The sequence below is a fragment of the Peromyscus maniculatus genome, chromosome 6 (genome assembly GCF_049852395.1).
Source record: "Peromyscus maniculatus bairdii isolate BWxNUB_F1_BW_parent chromosome 6, HU_Pman_BW_mat_3.1, whole genome shotgun sequence".
Taxonomy (NCBI): domain Eukaryota; kingdom Metazoa; phylum Chordata; class Mammalia; order Rodentia; family Cricetidae; genus Peromyscus; species Peromyscus maniculatus.
In genome coordinates this window covers 83,819,081-83,830,784 of record NC_134857.1, presented here as the reverse complement: position 1 = coordinate 83,830,784, position 11,704 = coordinate 83,819,081, and the positions used below count along the sequence as shown (strand labels likewise).

General features: G+C 47.2%; 1 long non-coding RNA gene across 1 annotated transcript; it reads left to right on the top strand.

Annotated features, from left to right (window-relative positions):
* Positions 1-1,258: 1,258 nt before the first annotated feature.
* Positions 1,259-7,853, top strand: LOC121830271 (uncharacterized). The gene is made up of 3 exons (XR_006073411.2): positions 1,259-1,609; positions 3,496-3,919; positions 5,577-7,853. It is a non-coding gene; the product is annotated as an uncharacterized LOC121830271 (long non-coding RNA).
* The last annotated feature ends 3,851 nt before the right edge of the window (positions 7,854-11,704 follow it).

The window sequence follows — 11,704 nt, the reverse complement described above, 5'->3', positions numbered from 1 at the left end:
TTCTTGGAATTTCAGACATTCATCTATGCTGATTCTCTCAGAGGTAACGTTGTTGTTCAAAGTAATCCCCCTGGGACTTCGTCTTCTGCCTTCCTCCTTCCCCTTCATCCTGCCGTGGTCTCCAGGGCAGACCTCTCTGATAACTGCCCACTCCCACGATGACACCTCCAACAAGGCCAGCGGGATTGTCTGCCCATGAATTAGAAAAATAAATAAATAACTTGTTTGGGGGCTTTGAGGAACTGTCACCTGCCTTTCCAAGGCGGGTTCTAAACAGCTACCCGTAAGGTTAGTTGGAGCCAGAGAGGAGGTGAGAAAGAGCCGTTAGGGTCAGAGCAGTGACCTGTCTTCAATAGATCAATGAGATGGGAAGTAGTGAAAAATCAGAGATTTATCCAAATTGGGAAGAGGAACACATAAAGAGGTCTAGCAATCCCTGCCCACCAAGTCAATCTTTGGGATCCTGACATGATGTTAAGGTCTGAATAGGGAGTAACACTTATGCACAGCTAAGTAATCCTGGTCAAGATGGAGTCTGTCTGTCATTGACTTAGTGTCTCAGCTCCATGACAGTCAGGAATGGGTGAAATTTCTTCTCTGGAGGTAAATCCCTCTTCAGGAGCTAAGCCTTTCCCTCTTCTTAGCATGAGATTTCTGAAAAATTCCAGTTCCTAGGGGACCATTGTTTCAATGGTCTGATAACCAGAGGGAAAGGCGCAAGTGTCTCTCACTAGAGTATCTTTGTGCCTATGATCACAGTTATGGGTGCAAGATTTTCTGTGTCCCAAGGCCTCCCACAAGGGAGAATAAGATGGGGGTCACATTCACATTCACACCCCAGTTTCAGTGACTCTGAGAAAGTGCTTCATTTGCTCAGACACAATCCATCCCTTTGAAGGAATGCCTGTTGTGTCCTGGGACCACCAAAAGAGAGCCTCAAGTGTGCTGTAGGCTGTGGGCCAGCCTTCTACGATCCCATGCTGAAGCCCCAGCCAATGAGGAGCAACTGTGCCCTATATTACCCTTTTCACCTTTTAGTGTGTTTAACAGGCTATCGTAACCCAGAGCTGCAAGCAGACCTCTTATCAAAGGAACAGACCTAGAGACAGAGACCTCTGCCAGGCCCAGAACAGGTAGGGCACCTAAACTGACCATCCCATAAGACCCAAGACTCTTTCCTCTTTAAAAATGGAGAGTCTGTAGAATAGAATGCCTCGCCCATTTTCCTGAGATAAACAAAGAATGGACACCATGGAGACAACCTGTGGCCTAGTCACCCAAGTCACCTTCCAGGGAAAAGTCAAGATCAGGTTAACCTGTCTCGCTGTTTGGTTTGAGGCTCTAGGCTACTCAGGTGGTGCCCATCCCCAGCAGCCTTTCTCAGGGCAGCTGTAGAGGAAATGGCAGGCTCTCCACCAAGAGCCTGCCTGTGAACTTCCAGCCCCCTAGCAGGCTCCTCATGCTGGGAAGAGAATAATCTTGGATTCCCACAAAGACACACAGGAATAAAGCAGAAGTAACTCAGCAAGGCAATTTCGTTTAGCAAGAAGTGAGTGTCAGCACCCAAATGGAGCCAGCAAGCACACGGCTGAGATGGCCTCATATCCTGGTAGGTGGTAACTGAATCTCATCCTGTTGGTGGAACTCAATTTCACCAGCTGATACGATTGGCTAATTGGCTCAAAGGAGCAGAGAGGTTCAGTAAGCAAGGACCCTTGTCGGGCTAACTACATGTGACAGAAAACAAAAGACACCCTGTTTCTCACACCCAGGTGCCTGGATTCCAGGATGGCTGGCCCAGTCATCTACCCATATAATGGATACACTTGAACTAAATGTTCACCCCAGCCCCATATCTGCAGAAAACACACACACTCCTTCCCTTGAATTTTTCCACTCCTACAGCTGCTCAGCAGTCAGAAACAGCCTGAGTCATGAACCCCTCCTCCTCCTTCTGAGACCTGTAAGAAACACTCACCCCACCCTACCTATTGGGCCTGAACTTGCATCAGAGTATCCCATGCTGCTGTCTGTCTCTCTGGGCCACTCCAATAAGCATCTTATCCAAAGGGACAATCTACCTCCGTGTCCCCGCTGAGCCCCAGACCTGAGGCCTTTCGTTCACAACCCATTAGTATATTCTGACCTTTGTTCCGTGGTTTTCTGTAAAACAGCTACTGTCAGGATGGGGAGAGAAAATTAGACTCCTTTCTCCGCATTGGTTTATGCCAAAATACAAATCATTTGTTTCCTAATTTTCTTTGGAATTTAGGGAAACTGAAGCAGAGGATAAGAAGGTAGGTGCTCATAACATTTCCAGCTTCCTCCACTGCTTGGGGCTGCCCTGCCAACTTTTCCTGAAAGTTCCACTTCCCCACTAGCTGCTGTTAAAGAAGCCTTCCCAGGCTGCAGGACCCCATCAGAGAGCCAGGCATGACCTCTTCCCACTCTGGGATCATACTGCCTTGCATGGTGCCAAAAGCATCCAGCTTGTGCCCAGACTCTCAGTCAGTCCTCTGTGCTGCCTAGTTTTATGTCAACTTAACACAGGCTAGAGACAACTGAGAAGAGGGAACTTCAATTGAGAAAATGCCTTCATAGGACTGGGCTGTAGACAAGCAAGCCTATACAGCATTTTCTTAATTAGTGACTGATGGGGGAGTGTAGGCAGAATATTCTGTCCCACCAGTCAAAAAAACCACACAGAGACATATTATTAATTACAAATGCTCAGCCAATAGCTTAGGCTTGCTACTAATTAGCTCTTACAACTTAAATGAACTCATATTTCTTATCTACATTCCACCATGTGGCTCAGTACCTTTTCTCAGCACAGCATATTCATCCTGCTTCTCTCCACATATCCTGGCAACTCTGCACTTCTTCATCCTCCAGTTCTCTCTGTCCTCAAATCCTGCCTAACCTCTCCCTGCCTGGCTATTTACCATTTAGCTCTTTCTGAAACCAATGAGGGCCACACATCTTCACAGTATACAAAATGATTATTCCATAACGGGGAGGACCCAGCACATTGTAGGTGGGATCACCCCTGGGACTGGCTGGTCCTGATTCTATAAGAAAGCAGGCTGAATAAGCCATGATGACCAAGCCAGTAAGCAGGACCCCTCCATGGCCTCTGTATCAGCTCCTGCCTCCAGGTTCCTGCCCTGTTTGAGTTCCTGTCTTGACTTCCTATGATAATAAACAGTGATGTGGAAGTGTAAGGCAAATAAACCCTTTCCTCCCCAAGTTGCTTTTGGTCACAGTGTTTCGTCGAAGCAATAGAAACCCTGACTAAGACACCCTCCCTCCACCACTATGAAAACAACCCCATCATTTTCAGCCCTCAAGCCTCCAGGGATACAACCTGATGGAGGGGAGCATGGCAGGAGAGAAGAGACCATGGAACCCTGGCTTTTGCTTTTTCTTTCTTGTCTTGTTTTGTCTGTTTGTTTGTTCCCTTTTCCTGGTGACAAAAATCCTTGTTCTGTGCAGTGTGATGGGGGCAGATGGAGGGCATGAGGACGCTGGCAACAACCAGGCTCTGATTCAGTCACCATTGCCCGATGATATCTACTCGTCAAAAAGGACTCCGGGAAGTGAAGGGAGGCTGCCTGCCCGCTCAGTTCCAGCCTGTGTTACATCAGGAAAACGGTCAGGGATGCAGCACGGATGGTATGAAGGAAGTCCAAAGGCTCTCCCTACACTGGCAAATACCCAGCCTCCCCAGGAGGGCACTGCCTGTTTGGTCTGTTTCCTCCTAACCCCCGCTTGAAAGCTCAGCACAGCTCATTGATCGAGGCTTCCCACAGGCCGGCTGCTTTCAACAGAGCCTTTGAGGAGGACTTAGCTCCTGCTTCCAAGCCTGAGGGCACCTGGGCATAAAAGAATCTCGGAGCTGGGGAAGAGTCTATTCTAGGTAGCCAGAGTCTGTTTTTTTCTCTAACTACTATTGTACTGAATTGGAAAAAATGCATCAGTAGAGTCGGCCCCCGTCCCTGTCCCCAGGGCTTGGCCAGTGAGCCAACGCTTTGTCAGATGGAAGTTAAGTTCCACCACTGAGTGTCTTGGGTCCTTAAATCATCTGGTCCCCCGACCCAGGAGCAGCCTGCCAGCCAGCTGCCATCACCAAACAGAACACAGGCACCCTGGCACCTTGGCTTGGGTCCCTTTCCAAGCGAGGTACCACACATGACTTGGTGAGCGATCTCTGGCTGCCATTCAGGGGAAGACAGATGGCTGAGAAATGATTTTCTGGAGATTTCTCTCTGATGTTTCAGAAGCAAGCTATGGCTTTAACATGTATTCCTGGGGTCCTGTCCAGTTGGGAAAAGCCTAAACACTATGGATACAGGTCAGGATAACATGTTTGCAGTTGGGGGACACAGATAAGAGGGTGGGCAGGTAGGGGTTTTCATAGCTGGCATTAAATCAGAGAGAAGCAAAGAGGCCGCAGAGGTCAGGGAAGAGGCTGAACTGGACCCTGCGGTCACCGCACCATCTGCATGGGAAGAGAAGGGCCCTGGCACCCTCCCTAGCCCACAGATTTGAGACGTGGCAGCTTGCTGGCTGCTTTCAGCCCTCACCTCGGCTCGTTCAAGGGTGGAGGCGTTCTTTCTCCTCATTATTCTCCCAGGCTGTAACCTCTGCTCATGTGGCATCAGGATCTTGCACCATCGAGCACCACCATCCTTCCGAGTTCCTGCACATTTACACAACTGCCCACACGGCCCTTCAGCCTCACCTCAGCGACGCATTGTGTCCTGTGCCTGATCCTCTGGACACTCCCGGGTCCTTTGTTTCCTACCCACCATACCCTCCAACCCCAAATTTCCCTGAGAAGGGGTCCCAGCCTCCATCTTCACTCCTGCCCCTGCTCTGATCCAGGCCACCTGTTTCCTGGAACTGCTTCCTAATGGATCACCCTCTGCCCACTCCAGAGTGCAGCCAGGGACATCATTCTTGTCACCGGACAGGTCCTCTTGCTGCCTGGCTTACAACTCTACATCCCTGAACTGTCAGCGTCTGCCCCAGATGTCCATCTGTGATCTAGTTCCGTGTCTATGGCCTCTCTGTCCCTGACACCCAGCACCTGCACACTTGACCACTTTAATTCCCAAGTGGGACTCCTTTCTTTCCAGGAGCCTTTGAAGGCTGTTTTCTCTGTCTGGAATCCTCATACTCCCAAGCGAATGGCCCACTGACAGCAGCCTCACCATGATTGGCTGATTCCTACTGACTTTTTATTTTAGTTAAAAAGCTGCTTTCTCTCAGAAGACCCTAACCTTTCTCCTGTGTGTTCCTTTGTCCCTCTATCCTTACTCTTATCACAGAATTGCATGATTTCCACTTGTGTGTGTGTGTGTATGTGTGTGTGTGTGTGTTGTGCGTGTGTGTGTGTGTGTGTGTGTGTGTGTGTGTGTGTGTGTGTGTGTGCAAACACACAGAGGCCAGTGGAGGACACGGGTGTCACACTTCAATACCCTTTGCTTATACCCTTGAGACAGTGTCTCTCGTTGAATCTTGAGTGTGTTTTTTAACATTTTTAAACACATTTATTAATTTATTTGTGTCAGGTTGGAGGTGGATACAAGCTTGCCACCGTGAGAGGAAAACTTGCGAGAGTCCGTTCTCTCCTTCTACAATGTGGGTTCCAGAGACCCAGTTCCGGCCGTCAGACTTTGCAGCAGGTGCCTTTACCTGCTTGGCCACCCTACTGCCTCCCTCTTTTGTTTTTCCTCAGCTAGGCTGGCTGGCCAGCAAGTCCCAGCAATCCTCCTGTCTCTGTCCAGCACCAGCTGTGAGGTTACAGGCATGATCAACCACACCAAGCCTTTAAAACGTGAGTTCTGGGATCTCAGGTCTCCAAATTTGCTCCAGTGTTCTTACCCACGGAGCCCTTTGCCCAGGCCTAGGCTATAAACTCTTCTTAAGACAGAAACGACGCTTTGCTTGCCACGGCATCAGTGCCAGACGCGGCATCTGGTATGCAGTAGGCATCCACAGCATTTTCGTGGAGTGAATGAACAAGCATCTTGCCCAGAGTTGAGATTCCAACCCAGCCCGGTTTGCCTCAACCCCTTTGCACTCGGACGATACAGGCATTGTCCTGTGTGTTATTTAAAGCAACACTGGATGACCCCTGGAGCTAGTGCTGTGTAGCTTGGGGTGACTGCAGTGAACTCTTGCATCTGATATTTGAAATCAACTTTTGAGTACTCATCAGCTACCCACTTACCATTCTGGTCTAGAAGCCAGATCTCTTCCAGCTCTTTATCTGCAAATTGACTTACTTGGGCCTTCCAATTACCTCCTACTTCCCCTCAGAGCTACACCTCCACCATAGTGCAGTTTGCTCCTTGGTACAGTCCTATGCAAAATGCCTGGAGAGCGAGAAAGAGTCAGAGTCACTACTGTACTGTCGGGTTGGACTTTACTGTGAAAGGAAATCACTTGCATTCCTATCCCAAGACTGTGCTGACTTGCTGATGCCACACCATGTCAGCTAGTCTCACAACATTCAGACAGCCTGGAGATTGTAAGCAGACGTCAAAGCAAGGCCTATTGCTCAGCAACCATCACTGCACACACAAATTACATATTTACACACACAGGAGTCATGAATGGACTGCATTATCTACCTCTACTTTATTTAGATGAAGAATGACATGCATCGGGGAATACAGAGGCTCAGAAAAAGCCCTGAGAACCCTCAGAAGTGGGCTGCAATGATCTTTCCCTGTAGGACCATTGGCTCCCATGGGGCAGTGGAGGAAGTAGCACATCATGGCTTCCTACTGGTCTCTGTGCACCATGGTGTGGCTCTCCCAGGGCCCAGACACTTGGGATGTCAGTTCAAGTGATGCCACCAGGCCTCTCTGAAATGGGAGCTTTTATTGTTCTGAATACTTTGCTGCTCAAAGAAAAAGTATTGGAAATACATCTGACACCTTGGATTCAATTCAACACAATTCAGCCAAATGGGAGAGATATAAGAGAATCAATCGGGCTATAAATTGATCACTGTTGAATCTAAGTGATGCTTATGTGAGGGGGTGTGACGTAGTCTCTATTCTCTTGTACATATTTGAAATTTCCATGAAGTTTTTCATTCTTCATTTGAGCATAATATTGAATAACTTTTTCTAAGGAATAATTCAGTATTACACAGCCTTTAAAATAGGCAAAGTCCATGACTCAGAAAATCTGCTTCTAGATTTTTACCCTTAGGAAATAATCAGAAATGTGTGGAAAGATGCCTCTACTAGGATGTTCACCGTGGTCTTATTTGTGATAGCAGGGAGAAAGGAAATGGCCTACATGTTCAATAATGAGACCTCATTAAATAAGTTATGATCGACTAATACAGCCATTAAAATAATTTTGGGACTGAGGGTGGTGAACAGAAGTAGCTATTTCACACACTATTGTTGCAAATAAATTGCGCGATTTCACCACTTTGTGAGGTGAATTGGTATTACCATTGTTTAAGATGCATGCTGTGACCCATTTCCTGTCGCTAATAACTCAGTACAATAGAGGGGGTAAGCTACAGAGAAAAGTGATTTACATTGGCACTTGATTCTTGTTTAGGGTGGAGGGGCTACATCTGGTGAGGACCCTCATACCGGCCAAGTCCTGAGGTGGAGCAGTCTTCAGAGGTGTCCTTCAGACAAAGGTCATATGTCTGTACTTACTCTCCCGTGAAGTTAGCAGTATTCAGTCATAGAGGCCCATGACCTTGAAAAGCTTGTCTAATTCTACTTACTTCCTAAAGGTCCCATCCCAAAATACCACAGCAAAATTAAGTGCCCCACTCCCGAGTGTATACTGAGGTAATTGTAGTTTTTTATGGTGTGTATGTGTGTGTGCATGTGAGTGTGTGCATGTGAGTGTGTGTGTGTGTGTGTGTGTGTGTGTGTACTGAGGTAATTGTAGTTTTTATGTTTTGTGTGTGTGTGTGTGTACTGAGGTAATTGTAGTTTTTTATGGTGTGTGTGTGTGTGTGTACTGAGGTAATTGTAGTTTTTACGGTGTGTGTGTGTGTGTGTGTGTGTGTGTGTGTGTGTGTGTGTGTGTACTGAGGTAACTATAGTTTTTTTATGTTTACCCACTGAGCCATCTGGATGGCCCACGGCATTCCTTCTAGGAGAAAAAGAGCGTAAGCAATATAAGTGACGACAAGTTGAACGAATCACAGTTTACCATACAGCAGGATACTTTGAAGGCAATTGTATTGCAATTGTATGCAATCATGACTACAGCTGGCATCTTTAAAGCTTGCAGTGGCCTGCGTGCAGTTAGTTCTACGTGCTTTACGCACGTTGATCTAATGAACTGAGATGAAAACACACATCTCCGTATCAGTTACTATCACCTCACAACAAATGGTCCCAAACAAGCAATGAACTTGTTTCCTCCTGGTTGACCTCCCTTCTGACTCTGGGCACCTGTGGGTTGGTAAGCAGTATGGCAGATCTTTGGTTTAGGATTGTCTTGGCCAGGGCAATTGACTTACATCTCCCAAAAGACTAGCCCAGGCTTGTTTACATGACAGTGACAGAATCCCAAGAGTGGGATTATGCAAGCACATCGATGCTCTAGTCCAAACTGGAACACCGTCTTTCTTGCCACCTTCTATAGGCCACAGCAAACCCAGATTCAACAGATGGGAAAAGTTTCTCCTTTTTTGATAGGAGGAGCCTCAAAGTTCTGTTTCCAGAAATGTAAAATCATCAAGAAAAATCATGGGAAACATTTTTATAATCAGTCTTCCATGTGGCTAAAGTAAACAATTGTGTAGACTCCGATCCATCCAACGAAAATGCCTATCATCCTGGATGTTCTCTGTCTCTCTCTGTCTCTCTCTGTCTCTCTCTCTCTGTCTCTCTCTCTCTGTCTCTCTCTCTCTCTCTCTCTCTCTCTGTGTGTGTGTGTCTCTCCCTGTTCTCTCTCTCTCTCTCTCTCTCTCTCTCTCTCTCTCTCTCACACACACACACACACACACACACACACACACACACACACACACGACTGTGTGGAAGACTGAAGTACTGTCAAGTGCACGGAGCTTCTCTTCACCACAGTTCTGCTGGTAAAGAAACTAGGGTGTCGAGAGAAGGTCTTTTTGTTAAATACCTTTTGTTAACAAAACCTATCATTTTAAAAACAAGACCTAAAAACTAAACCACCTCACTGGTTACGCTGACTCCAATACTTAGGAGGCAGAGGCAGGAAAACTGTCATGAGTTTGAGGCCAGCCTGAGCTACAGAGTAAGATCATGTTTTAAAAAAATAAAATAAAGAGCAACAACAAAAACAAACAAACAAACAAAAACCTAAATATCCCAATAAAAGTCATAAGATTCAATGAAAACAGAGCATGTCGGAAAGAATGAAAGAGGAGAGAGAGAGAGAGAGAGAGAGAGAGAGAGAGAGAGAGAGAGAGAGAGAGAGAGAGAGCGCAAGCATGTTCAGTAGACCTCAGAGAGCACAGCAAGCAGATGGGGGTGCACCTGCAGAGATCTCCACCTAGGAGTCCTCAATCCATGAACCACTTTGTATTCAATTTCCCAGCATCTAATTCCCATCATGCAACTGAGGACAGTGCTGACTGGTTGGTGTTCAGTCCTGGGTGGTTAAGGTGAGACGCTGTATATGATTTTCACCATGCAAATGAGAGCAAGCTATGGTATTGCGGCTAGTTTTGACTAGCCAACTGTCCCACCATTTAGGCGGCAGGGAGTCCCAGGCTATGTGTGTGAGGGATCCAGGTTTGCACTACGGGACCCATTGCTGTCCTGATCTCTTGATCATAGCCTTGACTCCTCATTCTTCGGCAGAGCAACAAACCTCATAGTCTCAGTGTGCTTTCTGTTGCTGTGATAACTACAATGACCAAAAGCAACTTGGGGAGGAAAGGGTTTATTTCATTTCACAGGTCTCAGTCCATCATGAAGGGAGGCAGGGGCAGGGCAGGAACTCAAGGCAGGGATCTGGAAGGAGAGACAGAAACAGAGGCATGGAGGAACGCTGCTTCCTGGCTTGCTCCCTATGGCTTGATCATCCTGCTTTCTTGTACCATCCAGGACCACCTGCCCAGAGGTGGACTGGGCCCTTCCACATCAATCACCGATCAAGAGAATGTCCCACAGATTTGCCTACAGATCAGTCTGACGGAGGAATTTTCTCAGGTGGGGTTCCCTCGGCCCAGATGATGCTAGCTTGTATCAAGCTGACAGAAAACTAACTAGCACACCAATCTTGAGAGACCTCTTTTCCTGTGGTTTCCTCACCCTGAGCAGGAGTACTATGCTAGCCCTGCTTATATTGTTATATATGTCCCGTGTGGTACATGGAAGAGAGGCAGCCATACTTAGGAACAGCTTAGTAGAAGGCCAGGATGCCTGGCCCAGGGGGGTTAGGGAAGAGGGATTTCTGATGGTAGAAGCAGAAAGCCCCATCAAGGCATCATCTGGAGATGGAACCATTGACCTCTAAAAGAAACAAACTCCACTAGAGGGTGAAAAACGCAGGGATAGGAAGTCTTGATTGAATGTGCTTTGGGGACTAGTGGAGGCCAAGGTACGTGTTGTTATTCAGTTGGCTGGGAGGCAGAAATGAGCCGAGATGTAAGGCGTCCTGTAGAACAGGGTGTGTGGAACAGTTTGTGCTCAGGTGAGCAGGCATTGAATAGAATCCTGACTTAGATTTCCTTTAAACCTGGTTATGATTATTTGAAGTTGAATCTGTTTAATCTGGGAAGAAGTGAATCTGATTAGCCATTGAAGGAATCAGGAGCAAAGGTGTAGGGTAAACTAAGTAATTTTATTAGACAGAGAAGAGGAAATAAACGTTGCTGCTCTCATCTGGATGATGATTAGAAACGCCGGCAGAGAGGATAAAGCACCAGGCTCCGTGTGAAGAAAGAGTGTTACTCATCAGGAAGAGAAAAAGAAGGCAAAGCATCACACCTGCTACGGTGTGGAGGCAGGAACTGGGGTCTTTAGAAGTCCCCATGAAGCAAGAGGGAAGCAAAATAGGAGAGAAATTTAGATAAGGCCAATTGATGTGTCCCAGTTGTCAAGATGTGCCTGGGATCCTTTTTAAATTGGCTGCTGGTTACAGGAATGAACTGCCTGTGGGGGTACTTAAGAGCACCCCTTTCCTGGCTGACACAGGGACTCTCGGTTGGGGATTGGTATAGATTTGTCCTGTAATGTTACTAATTATTTTAATCTTCAGTTATATTTTCCTACTGGGTATTTAAGACTGTGTATTTGTCCAGAATGAACCCCTTGTGTTATTAAGTTCAAGTGAAGCTCCCTAGGGGTTATTTTGGGGACTTCAGAAGAGCCCCTCAGCTCCTTTAACTTTCCCCGGCCAGGTGTGTCATCTGCCGGAATGGGTTGGGGTCCTGTTTCCCATGTGGCTTTCTGTGTAAGCATTGAGGACATTTCCCCTGTGATGACGCTCCTCTTTGCAAAATGTACACTGGTCAGTGTCCAACCACCGGGGTCTCCATAGCCTGGCTGATCTACAGGACAGGTGACTTTTCAGAGTTGTGGGAACCCTCCCCCCGCCTTTTATTAGAGATGTCTCTTCATCCTCTAGAACTTGGCTGTTCTTAGGGTGGGGTCAAAATACAGGCTGCTCTCTCAGCCCTTTTATTTCACTGATCAGGCCTGCATAACATGGTTGTTGA